We start from the raw sequence: 20,855 nt of genomic DNA, 5'->3' as shown, positions 1-20,855 counted from the left end.
AGTATGCCCACCAGTTCTATAGGATTACACATTAATGCACAATTTTTGAACATATTTTTTCTTCTATAAAATTCTGGGGAGACCTTACTCATGCAACTGTAATAACCCCTTTGTACAGTATTTTTACAATAAAAAACATATAAAAATTCTGGGGAGAAAAAAATTTTTTTTTCTTCAGAAAGACTCCTAAGGTGGACTTCCTCTGAAAAAAAAAATCAACTTCTGGGATGGTTTGAAATGGCAACCATTAAGTTGAGGGTTCTATGATGACTTGGTCTTGTTTGAAAGGCCCAATCCTCCATCACTTTAAACACAGCAGAGATCCGGGGGTGTGGGGTGGAGTTGGGGGGATAGAGGTGGTAAAATTGAGTTTTTCCACTAGTCCTTCCCTTATTCGTCTTGACCGCACTACAGGTTTAGTTTCACAAGATGAGTTCATCCATGCTTCTCCAATCACTTATAGGGACTTTCATTTTCACTCTTAAACTCTTACATACTTTCTCTACTGTGAATTTTCAAAACAATGCTCACACTATTAAATGGCCTACACATTAAACCCTATAGGTTTTTATTTTTATTTTTTTAATTTTAAGGAATCAAAATTTACCCTAATTGTTTCCTCTTGAGAAGTTAAACTTAAGTTTTGCAGGTCACAGAAGGAAGAACACGCCTTCATAGTGGATGATCTCAAAGCACCTCTGGTAAGAACACACAAGGTAAAGAGTGTGTGTTTATCTTTAAACAGCATTTCTTTGAGAAAATGTTATTTAATGGAAAAGATGTGACTAGTAGCAAATCAAGTCCAAGGCTATTCCTGGTTCTGCCAGTGACTCACTTTGACTTTGGGCAAATCATCTAACCACTGTTGCTCTTTATCTACGAGAACTGGACTTCATGCCTATGGGAGTTGCACGGCTAATCAATGCCTGGAAAATGCGTAGTGGCAGATGCTCCAAAAGTGCTGAGCCTTAAAAACAAAACCACCCCCACCACCCCCTATTTGTATTCAGTTGAGGCTGGGGTTTATTGTTATTTAACATTCGAAGGCCAACACTGTGTGAAGTCCAGCGTCCAGCACAGATCCTATCACGGTCCAGATGGGATTTATTTATTTATTTATTTTTAGATCTAAGATGTTGGGAGTTTTTCTTCTTTATGGTGGTTGGAGGCTATTTTAGAATCAAGTAATACAGCCGTACTAACATGTGATGCTTTAAGTTGAAAACTATCGATTTTTTAAAAAAAATCTCAATTACTCCCCCCCCCCAGGGGAGGGGAGGGGAAGAGAGCCCCCTCCCCCGCCCCGCCAAGAAATTTCTCAAAACAAGAATTCTTCTGATGTTTTTTCCCCCTCCTTCCTCCCTGCAGTTCTCCATGTTACAGTCCTTGGAGGAGGTAGAACAAGCATAAAATACTTTCACTAATAAAATATGACAAACCGCCGGATTATACGTGGCCGATTCCCCGTGATTGCCCTGCTACACAAAGCAGAAAAGTAAATGCCATCATCCCCCCTTAGAACAAAAGAACTTAGGAATATTAAAAAAAAAACACACAACATGGAGTGGGGGGGAGCAGCGATAAATAAAGGTGAGCGAAGGACCCCGGCCCCCCGCCCCGCCCCGCCGCCAGTGTGGGACTAAGTACAGCTAATAAAGTGGTTCCAGGGTAGTTATTTGGCAAGGGGGCGGGGTGGCGAGGGGAGGGGAGAGGCGGGGAGGGCGCCGGCGAGCGGCGGCCGGGGCTGGCGTGTTGCATTCGACTTGAGGTTGCATCCTTCTCCTGTTGCCTGGACCACGCTCCCCCCCCCATTGCAGTGCTTCCTCCTCGCTCCCCCCCCCCACCTCCCGCTCCCCCCACCCTGCAAACTGCTGTTGCACGGGAGGGAGTTGGGGCCGCTCCGGAGCTCCGGTGCAGCTCCGCGGGCGGGAGGGGGGGGGAGTTGGGCTCGGGCCGCGGAGTTGGGGAGGGGGTGGAGGGGGGAAAGAAGGGACGCAGCGGGCTCCGGCCTCGCCTCGGCGGCACCGGAGCCGAAGCTGCAGCGCTGCTCGGGCTCGGGATTGCGGCGGCTCCGGCGGAGTTTGGTAGCGGCCGCTGGGCGCGCGGCCCCATCACCATCGCCGCCGCCGCCGCTGCACTGGAGTTTGGCTGCCGCTGCCCTACTTCACTCTAGTTTAGTTTCACTCACTTTACATCCGGGTTTTTTCCCTAGGCAATGGGGGCCGCAGCACACCCCGTTCCTTAGGCAAAGTGAAATAAATTCGCCGCACCGACACGTCAAGTAGTCCGCCTGCCCGAGCGCCGCCGCGGGTCCCCGCCGCCCCGCGCCCCCCCCTCCCAACGCCCCCGGTGGGGTCCCCCGCGCGTCCCACGAGCGACTGACGGAGGATCAAGGGCCCGGGCCGGCCTCCGTACAACTCCGCCCGGCGCCCCCTCCCGCCCCGCCGTGCCCCTCTCCCTCACGGCACCTCCTCGACCCCCCCCTCCACCCCTCCCCTCCCCATCACCACTCGTCCCCGCTTTCCCAGCCCCAGTCCCTCTCGTCCGGGCTCTCGGGTGCGGCGGGGCCGCGCACGGCGGCGGCGCGCACGGCGGCGGGCCGGCGGGGCCGCGCGGCGGGCTCCCGCGCGGGCGAGTGTGTCTGGGCCTGGGCGGAGGGATCCCCGGGCTGAGGCGGCGGAGGTGCTGCGGCCCGGGGCCGGGTGGTGAATGGGCTGGTGGTGCTCGCTGCTGCTGCTGAGAGGAGGAGGAGGAGGAGGAGGATGAAGAGTTGGGCTTGTTTGTCTCCCACAGTTTCTCTCCCGCTGCTCTGATTCCTCCCTCCCCAGTCCGGCCCGGGGCCTGTGTGTGTCTCTCCTGGAGGAGGAGGAGGCTCCAGTTCCTCCCCCCCACCCCCTCCTCCCCACCCCCCCTTGCCTGGGGAAGAGGAGGAAAGAAACAGCCCAGAGAGAGAGAGAGAGAGTGAGTGAGTGAGTGAGAGAGAGAGAGAGGGAGAGAGAGGGAGAGAGGAGGAGGAGGAGGGAGAAGGGAACAACCTACCATCTTAACACACTAATATCTAAAAAGTGCGAGAGGCCCAGAGCAGCAGCAGCAGAAGCAGCAGCAGCAGCTCCAGCTTCTTCCCTCCCTCCCCATGAAGAAGAGTTCCCTCCTCCTCCTCCTCCTGCTTCTCCTGCTCAGAGTTCCTGCCTCCAGCTGCCAGGGGGGACAGCCAGCCAGCAGCAGGAGGGTGCAGTATCCCAGCTTTTCCATTCTCTCCTCTCCTCACTCTCCTCTCTCTCTTTTTTTTCTGGAGTAGCTCTATTTCCCCTCCCTCCCCCTCTCCTCTCTCTCTCCTCTCTCTCCCTCTCTCTCTCTCTCTCTCTCCCTCTGTCTTGTCTCTGGTGTTTGTCTCTGGGAGGAACTGGGGCTGCTTGCTTGGAGTTTGTAGTGGGGGGGGGTAGAGATAGGGGGAGGGGAGGGGTGTGTGGGAGGGAGGAGGGAAAAGGGGGTGTTCTCGCTAGGACCCCTCAGTCAACTTGAGATTTGAGCAATAACTTCCCCTTCGGGGCGCCCCCCTGCGTGCCCTTCCTATCCTTACCGCCACCCCCCCCCCGAAAAAAAGACAATGGGAAAACCTCGTCGTCCCCCCCTTCCGCCCCTCTGCCCTCCACCCCTCCCCAGGATAGATTGGAAGTAAGTTTATGAGCGGCCTCGCGAGCCTGGGCGCTGAGTGCAGGGCCGGAGCGGGTGACAAGAGGCGGCGCGCCGGGGGTGGCGGGGAGGGGGCGTCACATTGTCCCCGCGGGGGGCCGGGCTGGGGGGGGCGGAGGGCGGGGGGCTCGGAGCCTCGGCCCGGGGATGGTCGCCTGGCGGCTTTCACCCTCCCCCCTCCCCCCTTACCCACCCGGGATGCTGTTAGGGGGAAGTTTTTATTATCATTATTTATTTAATTAAAATTATTTTGGGGGAAAACCATCTTGTTTGGTGACTGAAGGATTTGGATTAAAAAAAAAAAAGCTGCGGCTGCTGACGCTGCCGGGCCCGAGTGTGTGTGTGTGAGTGTGTGTGAGTGTGAGTGTGTGTGTGTTGGTGCATTTGTCTAGGGTGGCCGGAGCAGCGTTGGGGAAATTCCGCTTATTCTTCTTCTCTTCTTCTTCTTCTTCTTCTGCAACTTGTTATTCCGGAGAGTCTGCCTGCACCCCTCACCCCGCGGCCGGCCCTCCCCGCAGTCGCCCCCGCCGCCGGCCGCGGGGCGCCCCGGGACCCCGCGCGGAGGGGCCGGGGCTGGACAGGCCGCTCGGAGAGGGGCCGCGGCCGCCCCTCCCCCGCCCGCGCCCCCGCCGGGGAGGGAGGGAGGGAGGGAGGGGGAGGGCGGGAGGGGGAGGGGCGCGCGGAGTGGGACTCTTTCCGTTTGGTCCAGCCCCGCCGAGCACGCAGTTCCCAACACTTCTCGTCATCCCCTCTCCTCTCTCTCTCTCTCTCTCTCCCCCCTCCTCTCTTTATTCTGCTGAGCGGTGCTGTTAGGATTTCTTCTTCTTCTTCTTCTTTTTTAAACCCTGGCCACGTTCATGATGGTGGGTAGCAGCAAGGTGTCCCTGGCAGGGGAGGGTTTGGGCACCGGCCTGGAGAATGTCTCCTTTCAACTTTGTTGGTGGCTGTGCACCCCGGTGAAGGGAGGAGGCCGGACTCGCCGGTGGTGGAGGGTTGTAAAATGTGCCGAGAGTGATTTCCAAGTAGTTGAGTTGTGGAGGGAGATGAGGGTACGACTGACTTGCTGCATGGCAGGCAGGTTTTGTTTTCATTGGTGAATCCGGTGTCATCATATTCCGGTCATATGTTGAAATAATTCTTTGTTTAGGGCTTGGAAGTAGAGGATCTCACCCTGCCCGTCCACACTGTGGTGGTGGTGGTGTTGTTGTTTTAAAATGATGTCTCTGGGAGGATGGATGTCGAGAATTTCAGGATGTGAGCTGAGATCCGGGCGTGTGTGGGCCTCATACTGGCCTTGACAGTGAACTTTGTGGCTGTGTTTCGGATTTCAAAGATTTTTTTTTTTTTCTTGCCCCATAGCTGGGGTGCAAGTTGTGCATTTTTCTTAAGGGTAAGATGTCAGGAATGTAGATGCTTGAGCTGGGGGAAGTTAGGGAACATTTATACATTAATAATTGATGGCTGAATATTAGAATCAGATTAATTTGGGCTGATGAAAGTTTTTTTTTCCCCCTTTTCTTTTCAAAGCAGTTGTGCACTCTAGGAAGGAAGCCTTTTCATAGACTTACTTTATAGGGGTTCTTTGAGGCGAGGAGCTGGGATACCGTCTTTTAAAGAGAGTACCCACCAACATCAACATCTGCAGCTTTATGGAGGGCCTGGTATGGGGACTGAAATTGAGGGTAAGCCCTGTAAGCCTTCTTTTCAGTGTTTATGTTATTTGTTTACATTTGATGTTCACTCACGTTTGGGCAGAAGAAATAAATAGGTCAGCTGTTTTGTTTTGTTTTGTTTTGAAGGCTAGCTCCCATCCCTCCTTCTCCCTACCCCCCAAAGTTTCACAATTTACTTGGTTTATATATAGTCTTGTAGAAAACCATTACTACATTTTTACTGGAAATACTATTACTCATTTTGAATTCGGTAAGTTATTTCTTACTCTCTTCTGTCTTCACTTGTATATGAAATCTGTGTTGTGGGCTAAACACTAGCTATTAAGGGCCATTTAAAATGTCTGAAGATTGAATTTTAAAATCTCAGGACATATTTTTTGACTGTAAAGAGGAAGTTTTTGTTTGTAGTTGCACTCATGTTTATTAAAAAATTCTGTGCTTAAAACTTTGTAGATGCACAACTCTCCTTAAGAGAGGAACATAGTAATAGTGTTGAAGAGTCTCAACACACAAACTAATATGTTAAAATATTCCAGGTGCTTTCTTTACATCACACTTTTGTTTTTGTTAACATTACTATTTGGAATTTGACTGGAAATGCTTGGCTGCCCATTATAAAGTCATTTTATGTTTAAGTGTATTGGAAGGCATTTTAACTTCAGTTTTTAGACAGGTTTATTTTAAGTGTGTTGTGCTTTGGACACAGACAAGTCTTTATTGAACTGAAATAGTAATAGATAAAAAGACCTATTGATGCCATATTTTATTTTTAAAGTGTTATAAATAATGGCTGGGGAGTTATTTATTTTAGTTTTGAAGAGTCCATGTTTTCTATTCAATTATCTTCTGCTTCCATGAAGATCCTTACATCCAGCAGGAGGTGCTACAGCAAGATAAAGGATTCTTTTTTTTTAATTTAAAATTTTTTAAAATTTAATTTTGAGAGTTTTGCTACTTGTGGAAGCTCTGCTTACCTTTAAGCAACAGATTAAAGTTCCAGGAAGATTTTGAGTAAGTCCATTCTAAGTCTATTAATAAATTATGTTGCTATATGAAACTGCAGTTTTTGACTGCTTTTTTTTTCTTCCCTGTTTAATGATACTCTGTGAAGTAAATTTGTTATTGTGGATTACTTAAGGATGATGGGGTTAGGTACGAAGTACTGTTCAATTATTTTTCTTTGAGGGAATGTTTGTCTAGTATTGATGAGTGGGTTAAAAATATGCCCAGTTGTAATAAATAGAAATGGTGGTATGATTTGGGACCTTTAAGTTTTGTGATCATCCCTATAATAGATATAGAGTAGTAGAGATTTATGGAAAGAGGGATCTTATGTGGAAAAAACGGATGACTTTTTTTGTATGACCCGTCCCTACCCTCTTGAATCTGTGGACAATGATTCTAATATAAAAGGTTTCTCAGACACTTAGTTTTATATACACCTATCTATTGATATATTTAAGTGGGCTTTCAAAGACAGATTTTTAAAATCTTAAGTAAAGTAGTTAGTTATAAGTAATGTTACAGATCATTAATATCTATTACTAACACTTAACAATAACTGCATAAAAAGGATGGTGGCCACGTTAACAGTTTCATAGCATTTACAGTACATGGTCCTTGGAACTGTGCTATTGTTGAGTGTTTATCAGATATGTGCTGCTGTGCTTGCTTCTAAAGTTTTATATCAGAGTTTTAAAAACTTAGGATACATAAAAATTCAGTAGACTTGCTCTGAATTATCTATTTGGTAGGCACAATATTGTACTTTTTTTTCAGATGAAATTAGTAATACGTGTAAAAGTTCTTTGAAAATTGCCAGAAGCCATGTAGATATTAAGTAGTTGAGACTGATAACCAATTAAAACATGAGCTGAGCTTCTATCTTGAAATGCTAACTTTCTCCAAATCAGTTGAGAAGTTAATGCATTAAATGTGTACTCTGGACATTTTATGAATTAAAAAAAAAATACTTCTGTGGTTACCAAAAATCTCTTTGTTATAGTTTGAAGCTTTTGTTTAAAAAATGCTGTGAAGGCAGTTTCCCATGATTCACAAAAAATCATTTTCTCTTTTGGAGATCTTGAAATTTATATTCTTCATTATTATTATTATTATTACTATTATTATTTTTATCCCTTTCTCCATTGATGTGATAGCAGTTGATTTTAGTGATTATTTAACTTCCTGCACTCTTCTGTAGACTCTTATTAACACACGGAGTAACAGATGTCATGGCTGAAGTTTTGATTGTTTTGATTGACTCTGCTAACTTTCTGAAAGATTCTCACTGACTAAAGCTTTTAAGCTTGTTTCATAGTGGTAATATATATATTTATATGCATACTAGGTTCATGAGTACATCATTTTTTTCCCTATTTTAGAATGATGCATGAGGAAATGACTACTCAAATCTAGAGGAATACACTGAAATGCTTTTGTGTAAAAATAACCCAAAAGTTAAAAGCCTTAAATTGTGGTTTCCTGCATAGACTCTGTTCACAAATTTGGAATAGAAAATTAAAAAAAAATATATATATATAGTTAATTAGGAGTCATTGTGTTTCTGAGCTTATCAAAAGGTATAGTACCTCAAGCTTTAGAAGTGACTGTTCCTTATGAAATAGCCTCAATTGGAAAGTAAATATAGAAACTTGCTTCTGTGAAGAACGAAGAAAACCTTTAACTGTTTATATAAAAATGAAACCTCTAAAAGCAATCCTAAACTTTCTGTACTTCAGTGAATACTAAAGATTTTTTTTAATGTATGTGTGAAGAAACACTGAAGTTAAAGTTATATTAATGTTCTTTAAAATTTTGTATTCTTGGTTATATGAGTACTATATCCTCAGCTTATGGTTGAGGCTTTTGTACTTAATTATGATTCAGAAGGAGAATAGAAGGGCTTAAAATTTTAGTTCTCCTGCCTGGGACCAAATTCCTTTCTACCTATATTCAGAACTGATTTCTGAGAACATGTTTGAATTTTCATTACTTTGTGCTGGGAAATACTAGTGACTTAATATTAACTTCTCAGGAGTTTTGTACATAGGCTTTTGTGTGGGTCTGGGAGCAGAGCCTCATGTTTTGATCACATTAACTTTACCAAGTATGTATTTTTGCTGCTTTGGAATTTCTCTTTTCTTTTTTTTTTTTTTGGGTCTGGTCGTGGGGCCTGAACTCTGGGCCTGGGCACTGTCCCTCAGCTCTTCAGCTCAAGGCTAGCACTCTACCACTTGAGCCACAGCGCCACTTCTGGCTTTTTTCTTTTTGCTTATGTGGTTCTGGGGAATCGAACCCAGGGCCTTATGCATGCTAGGAAGCACTCTACTACTGAGCCACCTCCCCAGCCCCCTGGAATTTCTCTTTTCTTTCTTTCTTTCTTTCTTTCTTTCTTTCTTTCTTTCTTTCTTTCTTTCTTTCTTTCTTTCTTTCTTTCTTTCTTTCTTTCTTTCTTTCTTTCTCTCTTCTTCCTCCTCCTCCTCCTCCTCTTCTTCCTCCTCCTCCTCCTCTTCCTCCTCTTCCTCCTCCTCCTCCTCTTCTTCTTCTTCTTCTTCTTCTTCTTCCTTCTTTCTTGTTTCTTCTTTCTTTTTTTAAGTGGTAGTTAACACTGCATTACATGTATTGTATATAACTTTTTCTTTTCTTTCTTTTGTTGACATTGGGTTCCAGACTGGTCTTAAACTAGTAAACCTGCTTCCTTCTCCAGAGTATTGAGATTCCAGGTGTGGTATGTTTCTTATATTTCTCCCTCCCCCCCCCCCTTTTCTTTCTTTCTTCCTTCCTTCCTTCCCTTTCTTCCTTCCTTCCTTCCCTTTCTTTCTTTCCTTCTTTTCTTTCTTTCTTTTCTTTCTTTCTTTCTTTCTTTCTTTCTTTCTTTCTTTCTTTCTTTCTTTCTTTCTTTCTTTCTTTCTTTCTTTCTTTCTTTCTTTCTTTCTTTCTTTCTTTCTTTCTTTCTTTCTTTCTTTCCTTCCTTCCTTCTTTCTTTTCTGGTTGTGGGGCTTGAACTCAAGGGCCTGGGCCTGGGCACTGTCTCTGAGCTCTTTTGCTCAAGGCTAGCACTCTGCCACTTTGAGCCACAGTTCCACTTCTGAGTACCTAGGTTTACTGGTACGAGCCACCCTCACTTGGCCTATAATTATTTCTTAAAGAACATATGTTTTCTTACTTGTATGTTTCAGTGTATATATTTTTTTAGGCTTTTGTGTAAGTTTTATTTGTGTATAAAATTTTTGAAGTTATCTTTTAAGAATGTTGAAATCTCTCTCTCTCTCTCTCTCTGGTAATGGGATTCAACTAAGGTCTTGGGTTTGCCTGGCAAGTGCTCTACCATTTGAGCCACACCTCGGACTTTTGCATTAGTTATTTTTTGGATAGAGTCTCATATTTTCTGGGTCAGCCTACCATGATCCTCTTATTTATGCTTCCCATATAGCGGGAGTGACTAGTATTTGCCATCAGCATTTCTTTGTTTGTTTTTTTGTTGTGCTTGTCCTGGATATTGAGCTCAGAGCCTAGGCGCGATCCATGAGCTTTTTTGCTCAAGGCTGTTCTACCATTTGAGGCACAGCTCCACTTTTAGCCTTTTGGTGGTTAATTGGAAATAATAGTGTAACAGACTTTCCTGACCATGCTGGCTTTGAACCACAATCTTTAAACCTCAACCTCCTTAGTATCTAGGGTTACAAGTATGAGCTGCTAACACCATGCCAGGCTGGAATATACTTTTTGTTTTTGTATCAGTTCTAGGGCTTGAGCTCAGAGCCTAGGCACTGTTCCTGAGCTTTTGTGCTCAAGGCTAATGTTCTCTTATTTGAGCCATAGCTCCTCTTCTGGCTTTTTTGGTGGTTAGTTAGAGAAAAGAGTATCATGGACTTTCCTTTCCTGGGCTGTCTTAGAACTGTGATCTTCAGATCTTAGCCTTCAGAGTAGCTAGGATTACAGGCATGAGCCACCTAGGCCTGGCTGGAATAGACTTTTTTTTTCTGTCAGTGACTAAGATTCAAACTCTTGATCTGGCACTGTCATTGTCTGACATTCTACCACCTGAACCAAGCCTCTGACCCTTGGAGTAGACTTTTAAGAATCCTAGACCAGACGCATGGCTCAAGTAGTAAAGCTCAAGCTGTAAGCAAGGAAGACAAATGAGAGTGTGAGGCCCTGAGTTCAAGTTATGATGCTGGTGAGCGCGCGCACACACACATACACACACACACACACACACACACACACACTAACTTTTCCTATTCTCTACCAATCCATTCTGACACTGGTGGTGGTTAACTCTTCGCTTGCAACTACTCTCTGAGAAGTTAGTCATCATTGGGATTTTTCTAAAGCAACTTTCTTTTTTTTTTTTTTTTTTTGTCGGTCGTGGGGCTTGAACTCTGGGCCTGGGCGCTGTCCCTCAGCTCTTCAGCTCAAGGCGAGTGCTCTACCACTTGAGCTACAGCGCCACTTCCTAAAGCAACTTTCTTATACCAGACTCTGTTTGATTATTGAAGACTCTTCTTCCAATACTCTCCTAACCCCTATTCCCCAACTCCCCTTTGGCTTTTTTTTTTTTCTTTGTACTGAAGGTTGAACCCAGGGCATTGCACTTGTTAGGAAAGTGTTTTTGCCACTGAACTACATTCCAGCCCTCTCTCCTCTTTTATTTAATTAAAAAGAGTTAGTGAGTGATCTCAGTTAAAGCTCTTTCCTATATTTTGGAATCAGCTAGAGAAGGAAATGTTTTCTGTTTTTTAAAGTAGACAGGAAAGTGAGGCAGTAATATGGTGATAGGAAGGAGAGGGGCCTAATAGGTTGATGATCTGGGCTTTATTTTGATTCAGTTTGTGGGCCTAGGGGAAAAAACATAACTTAAACACAGAAGCCAAAAAGATGGGTTTTGTTTTATTGTTTTGGCTGCATTGAGAATACAAACTGTCAGTACTTGAGGAGAAGGAGCAGCAGAAAGGAATTGATTTTTTTTTTCTGTTGCAGATCCAAGTATTGTTAACCATGTGTAACTGTAAAGTGACATACTTACAAATCAAACAGGAGTTGATTTGTTCACTCAATTAACAGTACCCCTAAGGTTTTTTGGTTTGGGTTTTTTTTTTTTAATTTTAAGTAAGTACAGAAAACTTCAGGGTAATGACAATAATTTCCTGATAAAAGTGGGTGATAGTAACCATGGCAACTGCTATCTCTGGCCTTATGGACAGTATGTTATATTGATGAAGCTTCAGATTCTTTGGTAGCCTGTCACTTTATGGTGAAATGTAGTAGCATGTGTTGCAGGTGATTTTTAGCTGGATTGTGTTAAATTTGTGTGCCAGCTTATCTTTCCTTGTTAGGAATTTCTTGGACTGTATTCCATAGCATGTTTGTGAAGGTGCTGTTGCCTGAAAATAACCCACCACCTGTGTTAGGCCTCCTGATGCAGATTGTACTTAGTTCTTGCAGAACCTAGGGGTGTGTTTAGGAACTGTATACACATAAATTACATTCAGATTTATCAGCTTGAGTTTGGGCATATTTCTAGTAGCTTAAACATTTTTTTTTCCAGAGAGGTCATTAAATGATAGAATTGGGCCTATTGTTTGAACATGTTTTTCTAAGTGTATGAATGTATGTATGTATGTATGTAATTAGGAGTGAATATAGTGGTGAGGATAAATATTAAGAATTTGACAAGATGATCTTTAGTATTTTGCTTGCTTTTGTAAGAGTATATATAGGTATCACTGTAAAACTGTATTTCCTAATAGGTAGTACTAAAGTATGGGAAATGTTTGTTCATGAGAGATTTTTTTAAGAAAAAATATTCTATATAATAAGTATTTGTGAGGGGAAGGCAGAGTGTGATAGAGGGGGGTAAGATCAAAAGGATTACAGTGTAACTGTGTGGATATAGAACAACACCCTCTCATCCTCAAATAACTAATATAAGCCAATAAAAAATAATAAAACTATCTGAGTAATTGTTGAAAGGAGTTTCTAAACACAACATTTTGAGGGAATGGAGACTAGAGGGTTGCTACTGGTCCAACAAAACTTTATAAAAAGTTAACAAATTTATATTTCCATCATATCAGATCTTTCTGTTTTTAAAATATTATGCTTATCCTGTGTTTTTCTCTAATGTGAAAATGTTAATTGACATTTTCTCACTTTGTGCTAGAGAAACTTGGTGTTAATGCATGGAACAAACAAATTAGTTCTAAATTTGACTGGACTCTTGGAAGATTTAGTCAAATTATGCTACATAGTTCAGAGTTTATTGAAACTTGCTGTGATAGTGAAATAATTTGATTACTACAAGTCCCAGGATGCATTGCAGTCTTTTTTTTTTTTTTTGCTTAACTTCAGATTACAGCATTGCATGCTGGGTCCTGTAGTTGATTTAAATAGCACCAGAACCCTTCCCTCTTGTCTACTCCATTTTATACACAGCTCCCCAAGCCTCCAAGAACTTTCTTCTAAGTAAAGTTTGATCAATAATATCAAGAGTATTCTGAAACTCTAAAGTGAAACTTGAGAAACATTCTAGTAGTTTATTTTAGATTATTATAGTTTTTACATCAGTTTCTGTAAGATTTACACATTTTAAATAACACTCAAAATGACATAAATTCTAAGCAATTTTTGTGGGGGTGGTAAAATAGCTCACTTTATAATTCTAGCATCATTACTTATTAGTGTAGGCATTAGAAGCTTCTTATTGTCAGGCCTAATATCTATGCTCTTTTTTCCCCCCATTCATTCAGTAAAGTTGGATGGGAGAGTGAGCTGTTTGTGTGTGTGTGTGTGTGTGTGCATATGTGCTCATGTGCACACGTACGTGCACTAGTACTAGGCTTGAACAATGAGCCTCTAGCTCTCACTTGGCTTTTTCTCTAATGGATGGCACCCTACCACTTGCATCACATCTTCACTCCTGGCTTTTTGCTAGTTATGTAAAGAGTCTTAGGAGTTGTCTTCCCTGGCTTGCTCCAACTTTGATTCTCAGATCTCAGCCTCCTCAGAAACTAGGATTATAGTCATGAGCCACCAGCACTGGGTTGGAAAAAGGTGTTTTATATCAGTGTTTAAGTTCTGAGTTCTGTTATTATTAGATAATAGTTGTTAACATCTTGAGTAGCAGTATCCTATAACTGGAAAACAAATTTCTGTAAAAAAATGTGTGTGTGTGTGTGTGTGTGTGTGTGTGTGTGTGTGTGTGTATGTGTGTGTTGGGGGGTTGGGGTTCCTGGGGATTGAATCAGGGCCTGAGCACTCTCCCTGAACTGTTTTGCTCAAGGCTAGTACTCTACCACTTTGAGCCATAGCTTCACTTCTGTTTTGTTTTTTTTTTTGTTAGTTGTGGGGCCTGGGCACTGCCCCTCAGATCTTTAGCTCAAGGCTAGTGTTCTACTACTTGAGCCACAGCTTATGTAGAGCTGAGGAATCGAACCCAGGGCCTCATGCATGCAAGGCAAGCACTCTACCACTGAGCCACTTTCCCAGCCCCACTTCTAGTTTTAAAGTGAGATAGAGATAAGAGTCTCATGGACTTTTCTGCCTGTGCTGGCTTTGAACTGTGATCCTCAAATCTCAGTCTCCTGAGTAGCTAGGATTACAGGTGTGAGCCCCCAGTGCCTGGCTGAATGTAAATTTTTAAAATTTAAAATTAATTAACTTATTTACAGACAAGGTCTCAGTATGTAGCCTAGGCTGACCTTAAATTTTCAAGTTCTGAGATTATAGGTGTGTATCACTATACCTGATTCAATGTAAATTCAATAATCAAATATGTATCCTGAAAAGTAGAGAAAAAGGTAAAATTTGTTTAATTTTAATTTTAATTTTTTTGGTAATGGGGTTTGAACTTAGGGCCTAAGCACTATCCCTGAGTTTACTCTGCTTAAGGCTAGTACTCTGCCACTTAGAGCCATAGCACCACTTCCTGTTTTCTGGTGGCTAATTGGAGATGAGTCTCATGGAGTTTCCTACCTGGGCTGGCACTGAACCGTGATCCTTAGATCTCAGCCTCCTGAGTAGCTAGGATTATAGGCATGAACCACCAGCACCCAGCTATATTCTCATTTATAAAATTGAAAACTTTTGAGTTTTTTTTGAACTGTAATAAGGTGTCACAGGATTTAAATGTTAAAATGTATGTCATTGAGGAGCTGGGAATGTGGCTTAGTGGTAGATTGCTCGCCTAGCATACATGAAGCCCTGGGTTCGATTCCTTAGTACCACATAAGCAGAAAAAGCCGGATGTGATGCTATGGCTCAAGTAGTAGGCAAAAGAAGCTCAGGGACAGTGCTGAGGCTGAGTTCAAGCCCCAGGACTGGCAAAATAAATAAATAAATAAATAAATGTCAGTGTTTAACATAGTATTTGGCACACAAAATAAAGCTTGGTAAATATTTAGAATCAGCAGCAGCAGTAGTAATTTTTATTTAAAATAGCATGCTTTACATTTCCCCCCTCCTTTTTATACTATAATTTGATCAAAAGCCCACCCTGTTTTAACAGAGCCTTCAGATTTTTGGCTTGTGGTAATGATGTTACAATTCCTTAGGCTGCTTTGCTGTACATAAAATGCCTTGTACCTGAGTTTCTTACCTATGAGAAACATACTCAAGGCAGATAACCAGCCACCAGCATAATTTTGACAAGATTCTGTTCTGCCTGTTCATTTCTTATTACCACTGTGCTGTAAATCTTTAGTTGACTTCAGAAAGTTCAAAAGATGATTTCTTTGTAAGATTTTTTTTTTTTTTTCTGGGGTCCGATCGTGGGGCTTGAACTCTGGGCCTGGGCGCTATCCCTCAGCTTTTCAGCTGAAGTCTAGCGCTCTACCACTTGAGCCACAGCACCACTTTCAGCATTTTTCTTTTTTCTTATGTGGTGCTGAGGAATCGAACCCAGGGCCTCAGGCATGCAAGGCAAGCGCTCTACCACTGAGCCACCTTCCCAGCCCCTGTTTGTAAGGTTTACATTGTTAGAATATCTAAATAATTGGTTAATGAAAATAAGATGCCGCAAAACACTCCTCATGTCACCATGAATGCACCACTGGAAAAAACCCTGCTGTGTTTAGGAGCACATGTCTATCACCACAGATCCCAGTGTTACAGGATTGATAGATTGGAGGCACTGAGCAGCTCTAGAAAGAAAATGTAATTTTCAATCTGCGTTGCACTTAAAATGATAGGTTCCAAAATTTTTTTAAGTGTTTACATTATTTTCCTCTTTTAGGATACTGACTCCTTTAAGACTCTTGAACTTTTAGCTATTTCCATTTGCCCAGGAATATTGAAAAATATGATCACTAAGTTGTATGTGCCTTAATCTGAGTGTTCTCAGAATTAAAGAATTGCCTTTTTTTTTTGGCCGGTTGTGGGCCCTGAACTCTGGGCCTGGGCACTGTCCCTCAGTTTTTCAGCTCAAGGCTAGCGCTCTTGAGCCACAGTGCCACTTCTGGCTTTTTCTGCTTATGTAGTGCTAAGGAATCGAATCCGGGCCTCATGCATGGAGGCAAGCACTCTATCAATGAGCCACCTTCCCAGCCCCAAGGGATTACCTTTCTTACCTGTTTGGTCACTATCCTGGCCCTTTTTTTTTTTTAACCCACGCTGCAACTCTTGGAATATTATTGCTGCTAGATGCTGTGTTTATCAAACTATTTCTTTAGTAACACTTATTTCAAAACTTGTTTGTACAGCAAGCCAATTTACTGTAATAACACTAACCTCCATTATAATTAAGACTTAAAATTTGTTAGTATGTGAATTAGACATTAGATTCTTTAGAACTGTCAAAAAATCATTTTATGTCAATTTGTTTTTTCAAGATTTAATATTAAATGAAATTAATTCATAGGTTACAATGAAGTTAAATATAGAGGCCTAAGTATAAGGAGAAAATGGTCTTCGTTATTAATGAGCCAATACAGAAAATAATCAGGTTCGGATGAATTTTCCCTTGATCTATTTTGTTCCACATACTCCAATAATTCCTGAAACACTGATGCTGGAAGTAGGAGGGTAAACCTGGACAGTAAGTGTATTCACTGTAGAGTCCTCTGATAACTCTTAAATTGTTGATCACAGTTTTCTCCCCTTTTTATGAAATGTTCAAGGCTTAATATGTATTATGGTACATATTGGTATGATATGTATCTTTGATACACATGTATTGAGTACCTAAATATGCATTATGATCATACAGTTAGGATATAGTATCAAAGACTTAGCTTTATGTCCAGTTGTGTCACTTAGATCCACACTCTTGGAAAATGGAACCGTGCTGATGTTTAGTTTTTCCAGTGGGAGGTAAATCAGAATCTGCCTCAATTTGTGTTAAGTGGATTGGATGAAGTTTTATTAGCTACTCAGGAGGCTAAGACCTGGAGGATCGAGGTTTGTAGCCAGCTTGGGCATCTCCAAAAGAACCAACAAAATACCAGGCTGGAGGAATGGCTCAAGTGGTAGAGTGCCAGTCATGAACCAGCAAACTGAGTGAGGTTATGAATGAGGCCCCCTGAATTCAAGTCCTTATACATACACACACACACACACACACACACACACACAGATGAGATAGTTCTATTGAATGTACTTTATTGACTAGCATATATGTAATTGAATTTTAATCACTAATAAATGGAGAAATTTAAATATCTGAGGTAACCATTCTGCCCCTAGTGTAGACAAGGTGTTTTGTATCCATTTAAACGTGTTTATAGCTTCTTGACAACTTACACTGATACATTTGTGTAATGTTATAATATAGATATTATAAATATTGATGTATTGAAATATCTAACATCTCAGTTGTGGGCTTTTATGTTGAATTTTTTTTTTTTTTTTTTGGTTGGTTGTGGGGCTTGAACTCTGGCTTGGGCGCAGTCCCTCAGCTCTTCAGCTCAAGGCGAGCACTGTTAATGCTTGAGCCACAGCACCACTTCCTATTTTCTAGGTTAATTGGAGATAAGAGTCTCATGGACTTTCCTGCCCGGGCTGGCTTTGAACCATGATCCTCAGATCCCAGCCTCCTGAGTAGTTAGGATTACAGGCATGAGCCACCGGCGCCCGGCTGAATATTTTTATGTGTTAGTACATAAGCTTTTACCTATATGTATTTGTTTTTAGAAAAATGACATTAGACACCTAGATATCAAACGTTTGTCAAGTTTGAATAATCTTTGTATTTTAGCTGTTGCTAATAATACTTAGCTTCATACTGAGTATTATGTACAGTACTAAGCCATTTTGCACATAGGATCTCATTTATTTATTTGTTTGTTTATTTTTGGGTCCAGTTGTGGGGCCTGAACTCTGGGCCTGGGCGCTGTCCCTCAGCTCTTCAGCTCAAGGCTAGAGCTCTACCACTTGAGCCACAGCGCCACTCCGGCTTTTTTCTTTTTGCTTATGTGGTGCTGAGGAATTGAACCCAGGGCCTTAGGCATGCAAGGCAAGTGCTCTACCACTGAGCCATCTTCCCAGCCCCATAGGATCTCATTTAATTTTAATCCTTACAGCAATGTTTTGAGGACTTGCTATTATCTTTTTGCCTCCATTTTACAGGTGAGGTCGTGGAGATTTCCCTGGGACTCATGGGTAGGAAATGATACAATTTGGATTCAGGCCCAGGCTGGTTTCTGAACCCCTGTTCTTAAAGTGTCCATAATGCTGTACAAACTATGTAATTCCCATTGCAGCATAGAAAATGAATTACTAAAGAAGTTTTCAATTTTCTGAAATGGCCACAGCTCTGATGTATTGTTTTGAGACTGTTTCATGTTGATTTTGTTGAGTTAGGTTGAATATTTTAGAAATAATAAGTGTTGGAACAGAGTGGAAGTGAAAGCCTTCAGGACAAAGTGCCTGTTTTTCTTCATTGTGGTGTACCCACTGCCAAGCACAATGCCTAATATGGTGTTAGGCACATATCTATTAAATGTTACTTTAGCATAGGTAGTTTATAAATTTTCTTAGTAGATACAGATAGTTTGGTTCATTATAACAGTCCGTATGTAATTTAGAAACATTTCATAGAGGTAGTTAAGTGTCCTTTCTTTTAGGAAATATTATAAACAATATCTCTGAATGTTGCTCTAGGAATAAATGTGTGTATATATGTATATTCTATTGTCATATTACCTTTAGGCCTTTCCTATTTACATATATAATGTATATATTCACACACACATATATACACACACACACATATTAAGTGAATAAATGAAATGACACCATGATATTCTCTTGAAGTTTACCTTTTTCAGAAAAGTGGCCATTTAAAAAGCTCGTAATTAAGCCAGGCACTGGTAGCTCACACCTGTAATCCTTGATACTAAGGAGACTGAGATATGAGGATCATGGTTTACACCAGTCTGGATAGAAAATTCCATGAGACTCTTACCTTCAATTAGCCCTAAGTGGAACTGTGTCTCAATTGGTAGAGCACTAGCCTTGAGCACAAAAACTCAGGGAGAGCACCCAGGCCCAAAGTTCAAGCCCTAGGACTGGTAAAAAGCAAACAAAAAACAACTTGTAAATGAAAATAGGGCTCATGTGGGAAGTAAAGTGGGACTGGAGGAAGAATGATGGTAAGACTTATGTACTAAGGTTACAAACTATTTGAAGTTTTAAAAAATATGTGCCTCATACCTTAGAAATGGTTATTATTATTGTTTAATAAATGGATTTTTTGAACTTATCTCTAAATAATTGTAGAGGGGTTTCAACTCAATCTGTCAGTTTGTGTGTACAGTGCCTCTTGGCCACTGTCACTTTTTCCATCAATGTCACTCTCATCCCATCTCCACCCATCTGCTTCTTTCCTAATTCCATTCTCACATGTGTACATTGAGTATTACAACTATTTGCCCTCCATTCCTCTCTCCATTCATCTGCTTCCCTCCCCTTAAGTCCCAGGCTCCTCAGCTTCCTGATAATTTATTTTGTTTAACTGTCTGGTAATTACTCAAAGGGGCCATTGTTATTTTAAAAAAACTTTTAAAGTGACCGCATTATTTTCTGATATTATACAGGTAATTTAGCAGGCATCATATCAGAATTAAGCTTTACTGGTTTACTCTGATAGCTAAAAATAGCAGGTGTATTTTCAGATGACTTAAAATCTGGTGGTCTCTCTTCTTAGTTATTAAACATTTATTCAACATTTACAAAGTAGATTTGTAAAAACAAGGCAATACTTATTACATTTTAATTGATAGAAGTGTAAACCTGTACAGCTTACTCAGCATAAAATGACCTAGCCTAGGAGTTAGTCTTGGTTGTTACATCCTCATTTGAGCAATGTACCTGAGTAAAGTGTACACTGATGATGGCTCAACCACTGTCAGTGCTAAGGTAATAATTCAGTATTTGTGTGTGTGTGTGTGTGTGTGTGTGTGTGTGTGTGTGTGTGTGTGTGTGTGTGTGTGTGTGTGTGTGTGTGTGTGTGTGTGTGTGTGTGTGCTCGCACACACTGCTCCTGGGGCTTGAACTTAGGGCCTGGGCACTATCCCTGAGCTTTCTCAAGGCCAATTCTCTATCACTTAAGACATAGCTCCACTCTGGCTTTTTGGTGATGAATTGGAGATAAAAGTCTCATGGATTTTCCTGCCTGGGCTGGCTTGGAATGGTGGTCTTCAGATCTCAGCCTACTGTATAGTTAGGATTACAGGCATGAGCTACTGGTGCCCAGTTTAACCTACTTGTTTTTTTTTTTTTTTTAAGGCAGTAAAGGTAAATATATTTGAGTGCTATTTGCTATTTGTTTTGATTCTGGCTTTAAGAGTTTTAACTTGTTGCTAATGTTATTAGTCATAATTTACCTTTATGATTTTTCAATTGAAAAATTTTATTACACAGGTAATAAAAAGATCATCATTATAGTAGTTAAGAAGAAGAAATCTTTCTAATTCTAGAATACACTCCTTACATCTAAGGTACTTTATGTTTCTTTAGACTTACGTTTGATGAAGTGCTGAAACCTTGCCTTGAAATTGTAAGAGTCGGCTATTACAGGAAGTAGCAGTTTTCTCAAGTACGGAATATATTCAGAGTGTTTCCAGGCTAAGAGCATTTCTTATAGGTAGTATTCCTAAATGTGATTTTCATTTTGAGTGATTCAGACCATGTAGTATTTTATTCTTCATAACAGTCATAAGTGCAAAAAGGGCTCCGTTCATTTCATGGATGGTAAAACTGAGGCATACACAGAAACTCGAGTCAGCTAATTCACTCTTTAACCTTATTCTTGACCAATAGTCTCCAACCTTTTAAAAATTAATGGCTACTGGTATATGGATCATAGTCTGAATTGGTATTTTATGTTTGGAATCAAGCAAATAGGGAAGTTGCACTTGGACATAAGAATGAGATTTTTTAAAATAGAAGTTGTAATCATTTCTTTCTGTGGCTCTCTTTGTTGGGGGTGCCCACACCCACTTGCAGACTAATGCTGTGTAGCTGGGCCGTTGTTCCTGAAGGAGAGGC

The 20,855-nt window shown here is 41.6% G+C and overlaps 1 protein-coding gene across 10 annotated transcripts in view; it reads left to right on the top strand.

Moving 5' to 3' along the window:
- The first annotated feature begins 2,979 nt into the window (after positions 1-2,979).
- Positions 2,980-20,855, top strand: part of Phf21a (PHD finger protein 21A) — a 208,644-nt gene continuing 190,768 nt past the window's right edge. For 3 of the 10 annotated variants that reach the window (XM_042675994.1, XM_042675996.1, XM_042675997.1), the window contains exon 1: positions 5,086-5,375. The gene's annotated coding sequence lies outside the window, so the exon portion shown is untranslated. Of the gene's footprint in view, positions 3,230-4,391; positions 4,557-5,084; positions 5,376-20,855 lie in introns of those variants that run through there. The other 7 variants (XM_042675995.1, XM_042675993.1, XM_042676000.1 and 4 more) reach the window with 5 other exon arrangements.

The sequence above is a fragment of the Dipodomys spectabilis genome, unplaced genomic scaffold (genome assembly GCF_019054845.1).
Source record: "Dipodomys spectabilis isolate Male_0828 unplaced genomic scaffold, ASM1905484v1 ptg000030l, whole genome shotgun sequence".
NCBI classification, from domain to species: Eukaryota; Metazoa; Chordata; class Mammalia; order Rodentia; family Heteromyidae; genus Dipodomys; species Dipodomys spectabilis.
Note: the sequence above shows the minus strand (reverse complement) of the source record. Positions and strands in the feature narration are given on the sequence as shown.